Genomic DNA, 6000 nt, shown 5'->3' on the forward strand with positions numbered 1-6000 from the left:
ACTGAGAAATCCCATGTACATAAGTATTCACAGCCTTTGCTCAATACTTTGTCGATGCACCTTTGGCAACAATTACAGCCTCAAGTCTTTTTGAATATGATGCCACAAGCTTGGCACACCTATCCTTGGCCAGTTTCACCCATTCCTCTTTGCAGCCCCTCTCAAGCTCCATCAGGTTGGATGGGTAGCGTCGGTGCACAGCCATTTTTAAGATCTCTCCAGAGATGTTCAATCGGATTCAAGTCTGGGCTCTGGCTGGGCCACTCAAGGACATTCACAGAGTTGTCCTGAAGCCACTCCTTTGATATCTTGGCTGTGTGCTTAGGGTCGTTGTCCTGCTGAAAGATGAACCGTCACCCCAGTCTGAGGTCAAGAGCGCTCTGGAGCAGGTTTTCATCCAGGTTGTCTCTGTACATTGCTGCAGTCATCTTTCCCTTTATCCTGACTAGTCTCCCAGTTCCTGCCGCTGAAAAACATCCCCACAGCATGATGCTACCACCACCATGAGCGGTGCCTGGTTTTCTCCAAACGTGATGCCTGGCATTCACACCAAAGAGTTCAATCTTTGTCTCATCAGATCAGAGAATTTTCTTTCTCATGGTCTGAGAGTCCTTCAGGTGCCTTTTGGCAAACTCCGGGTGGGCTGCCATGTGCCTTTTACTAAGGAGTGGCTTCCGTCTGGCCACTCTACCATACAGACCTGATTGGTGGATTGCTGCAGAGATGGTTGTCCTTCTGGAAGGTTCTCCTCTCTCCAGAGAGGACCTCTGGAGCTCTGACAGAGTGACCATCACTGTGCTCATTGGGACCTTCAAAGCAGTAGAAATTTTTCTGTAACCTTCCCCAGATTTGTGCCTCAAGACAATCCTGTCTCAGAGGTCTACAGACAATTCCTTTGACTTCATGCTTGGTTTGTGCTCTGACATGAACTGTCAACTGTGGGACCTTATATAGACGGGCGTGTGCCTTTCCAAATCATGTCCAGTCAACTGAATTTACCACAGGTGGACTCCAATTAAGCTGCAGAAACATCTCAAGGATGATCAGGGGAAACAGGATGCACCAGAGCTCAATTTTGAGCTTCATGGCAAAGGCTGTGAATACTTATGTACATGTGCTTTCTCAATTTTTTTATTTTTAATAAATTTGCAAAAATCTCAAGTAAACTTTTTTCACGTTGTCATTATGCACTGTATATCGCACTATTCTGTTACCATGTATTCATGGTGTGGATGGGACGCAAAAAGTGCTGGGATTCCGGCTGGGCCAGCCTTTTATAATTCCAAAGAGTTTTAAATCAAAATGGCAGTACAAGAACACAAAACTACAATGCAGTCTTCTTGGCTTCTTAAGGCTGGTGACTTTTTGAGAGCAGATCTTTCACGGAGAGCTCTGTCCTTTGACAAGTCTGGGTCCAAATGAGATGCCGACACCTAAATGTGTCAGGTTTGGGCTGGAAGTGGTGAAGTCAGTAGTCCTGAAGGGGCATCTGCTTAATGCAGCAGAGGGGAGAAAAGATGAGACTGTCGGAGACAGCACCCTCTCTTAACTCGGCAAGGAATTGTGTACCTGTGATGAGCTGCAAAGGAGATACTCTGAGACACATTAGAACAATCTGGATGAGAACAGGTCATTCAGGCCAACAAAGCTTGCCAGTCCTGTCCACTTAATTCTTCCAAAATAACATAAAGCCGACTGTCTATCACACTACTTGGTTCTCTAGGTAAAAAAAAAAAAATCATAATGTTTATGCAATCAAACATGTGTGCGTGCATGACAGTGGATATGTATGGAGCCTGATACTGATCTAAACAAATGGTTCTTTTTGGAACCTTCACATAAATGCCTCTTTTGGAAACCAGAAATGGTTCCCCTATGGCATTGCTCTGAAGAGCCACTCTGTCACCTTTATTTCTAAGAGCATTCCTGGTAGTGCCCTCCCTCGCCTTTCATTTGCTGCTTTTTCTATTCCAGAGTTCTCCTGATCAGGAAGCAGCAATGACAGGTGTAAGGCAGGAGCCTGCTGGGGTGGGACGCCAGCCACTGCAAACAAACGTAGATAACTGAAACTCACCCTGGTTTATCATATTTGAACTGATTTGACTTCTCACAGAAACTTCAAATGTATCTGAAAGTAAAGCTACACTGATAACTACATGAACTCTCAAAATTATGCAAGTGACTGACTCAAGTAGAATGAATAAACAGCTGACCGTTTTGATTAGTATTGTTCTGCAATTTGGATTGTGCTGTTCATTGGAAATGACTTCATCTCCAAATGTGCCTGGAAATTCTTCAGGAGAGAGGCACATGGGGCCCCAAAGGTCATGACTCCCAGAATATCCATCCATCCATTATCCAACCCGCTATATCCTAATACAGGGTCACAGGGGTCTGCTGGAGCCAATCCCAGCCAACACAGGGCGCAAGGCAGGAAACAAACCCCAGGCTGGGCGCCAGCCCACTGCAGTCCCAGAATATGCATACAGTAAATACAGTAGGAAGTGAGAGCGGTCATCTGCCGGACCCAACAACAGCGCTAGTTTAGTGACTATATAATAATTATAAATGTACTGTGACTAAAAGATACAACACAGAAAAATAAAACATCTATCTATCTATCTATCTATTATATAGTGCCTTTCATATTCTATCTATCTATCTATCTATCTATCTATCTATCTATCTATTATATAGTGCCTTTCATATTCTAGCTATCTATTATATAGTGCCTTTCATATTCTATCTATCTATCTATCTATCTATTATATAGTGCCTTTCATATTCTATCTATCTATCTATCTATTATATAGTGCCTTTCATATTCTATCTATCTATCTATCTATCTATCTATTAAATATTTGCTTCATATCTATCTATCTATCTATCTATTATATAGTGCCTTTCATAATCTATCTATCTATCTATCTATCTATCTATCTATCTATCTATCTATCTATCTATATAGTGCCTTTCATAATCTATCTATCTATCTATCTATCTATCTATCTATCTATCTATCTATCTATCTATCTATCTATCTATCTATCTATCTATCTATCTATCTGTAATTAAAACCAGTTACTTTAGGTCAGGGTCATGTGAGCCAGCAGTTGTCTTGGGCACAAAGCAGTCAAACCTGGATAAGTTGCAGACATTTTTGAACATTAAACAGCTTTATTTCCATTAAACGATGTTTTATTTCTCTGCTATACTTGAGCTGTAAAGCTTGCTCAGATGCCGTCTCTACTGTAGTAGTTGTCTGCTGGTAGTTTGTGGCACACTGTAGATGCGCAGAGCCGGCTGGCTGAGTCCCTAAGGTGTTCATATGTAAGGCAGAAGACTGCTGGCCCAGTCCTACCGCTCGGTCCATCTGGTATTTTAAGTGACTCACGTCAGTACTTCAACTGCCGAAATCCAGAGAAATTTGTAACTTTACAACAGGGATTTGAATAAAGTCACGAGCTAAAAAAAATACATGCAAATACTAACTGAAGAGTTTGTTCTTTCCCAATGTTGACAGGTAGTGATAAAGCTCCTGTGATGCTGGCTTTCATGTTGGAGCTGTGCCACTGTTTAGAATAGTTCCCTGCAAAATGTAGAAACTTAGATATTATAAATGCGGTTAAACAGGGAGAGATAACTAAAGTGTCCCAAGACGTCTTTCCCAAACACAGTTTCCTTATATACACTGGGGCACTTCTAGAAACAATACATTTCAAAACAGATGACGCAAGTGCAGCTTACGCCATGTCAGCAGCTGATGGTCTGTGTGTCAAAGGTAAGCCATAGCTTCATATTGAAAACTGGGCCGTATTATAAGAAGACAACAATGGTGAAATATGTGACTTAACAAGAGCCTTGGAGGAAAAGAACATAAATCTGTACAGCAAAAAGTACCTTCTAAATACATCTTGGTTAAGCAAGACATTGTAGTCAGTTTGTAAACACATCTGCCAAGCCCAGAAACAAAAAATGGTTTCAGTTTGAAAGCAGGTTAGCGTATGATTCAAAGGTGAGTTTGAACAAAAAACACAAAGAAACCTCTGTGACCTGCAAGGTGCCAAGTTTGTGACTTCTGCTCTATAGTGTGATTTATGAAGTGCTAAAGTCTGAATGAAAGCTGTCCTGCTCATGGAATCCACATTCATTTCTTTTATCGCCAGACTGGCACCTGCCTAATTTGGATCCTGCCTTATCAGCGAGCTTTTCAGGGTAGGCTCTTGTCCTGGCAATTATGCAAATAAGCAATTCTGAAATAAGGCGAAGGATCTGCACTGGTATCTGCTGGGCCCTTGAACAAGGCCCTTAACTTGAAAATTTCTCTGGGGTGATATACAATGGCTGATCCTACACTCTGACCCCCAAAGGTCGTGTGAAAAGACAAATTCTACTCTGGGATTAATAAAGAACATCAAATAAACTGTACAGAAATTGATTTAAGTCAAAATATACCATGTACAGTGCATCCAGAAAGTATTCACAGCGCATCACTTTTTCCACCTTTTGTTATGTTACAGCCTTATTCCAAAATGGATTAAATTCATTTTTTTCCTCAGAATTCTACACACAACACCCCATAATGACTACGTGAAAAAAGTTTACTTGAGGTTTTTGCAAATTTATTAAAAATAAAAAAATTGAGAAAGCACATGTACAGAAGTAGTCACAGCTCTTAGTCTGCTTTAAAATAGATGAGCTTGCAAATTCTCAAGGGGAGATTTTGAAATTTCAAAAATGTGTACAGTGTGCTGTATTCAGGATATCTTGACAAAAGATGTTCTCAGGGCAAATATGCATTATTACTGAAGCTCAATACATTAATAATAGTATAATCAACACACCAGAATTAGTAAAAAGGAAACAAAATTAGAAAGGAAGAAAAAAATATGACTTGGCTAACAACACAAGAGCAGTTACAGTCAAATTGTGGCATTTATCGTCGACCCAAGGAACACACTGTCCACAACAGAAATGTTGTTGTCCCTTTAAATATTTGCAGACTCCCAAAATAAACAGGTGCTTGATAGTGCATATAAATATAACAAAGCACAAAAAAGTAGGATAAGATAAGGTACGCTCAGGGTGATTCAATGCTCTGTAGGGCAGTCAGGATTCAGGCCCGAGCTCCGTTCTGTGGTCTTCTCTCTCTGGAATGAGAGAACCTCTGTCAGGAATGCCATGACCTTATAGTGGCCAGACCAGAAGGGCTGGAGTCAGTTTCCCTTATTGAGTGGTTTTAGAGCTGTGGGAGAAAGAAGACATGATACTGTCAGCAAGAGTGCCCACTCGTGTCCACTGAATGGTAGTGCTTACCTCTGGAGAGCTGGGAAGGCAAGCCTCAGGTGTGCATGTGTGGCACATTATTCAGGCATTTTGCTGTTGGTATGACGGTATGACACACGTCTGCAGAGTAAGTCATTGACTAAAAGTCTTCAGTGTTAGTGTTTCAGAGTGGATGTGCAGCATTATTCATAATTGAAGTCTGCTACCTACAGTACCACTAAGTCACCCTAAAAGGGCCAGCTAAATACAAAATGAGCCTCGTCCATGTGATAACATCTGTGTCTCGCCCTTTACAAAAGCAGCACATGTTGAGGTATAAGTAACATGACAGTTATAATTATATATTAACCCTCACTTATTCTGTTTTTCTTCTCGGTACTCAAATGTGGCACTTGGTGCCACGGCCCACCTGCCAAGTTGTTTTGCCTGCCTAAGGAAAAGTCATCCCAGATGGAGGATCGCAGGAATCATGGGAAAGAGGGGTCCTTTCATTGGATGGCTGGCCCAGCACTGTTTCAGCCGTGGAATGGCCAAATGGGGGAGTCAGCTTGAAGGATGAGGTCTCCAGGACTCTACACAAATCCAAATCTTATTATGGGATATATCATCTATTGTTAAATTCTGCTCTGTACTTCTAAAATTTATATTTTTTATTTCTTACTATATTGAGAAATTGTTCTGTTCTGTGTACTGTATTGTATTGTATTGACCCCC

Source organism: Erpetoichthys calabaricus, chromosome 1 (genome assembly GCF_900747795.2).
Source record: "Erpetoichthys calabaricus chromosome 1, fErpCal1.3, whole genome shotgun sequence".
NCBI classification, from domain to species: Eukaryota; Metazoa; Chordata; class Cladistia; order Polypteriformes; family Polypteridae; genus Erpetoichthys; species Erpetoichthys calabaricus.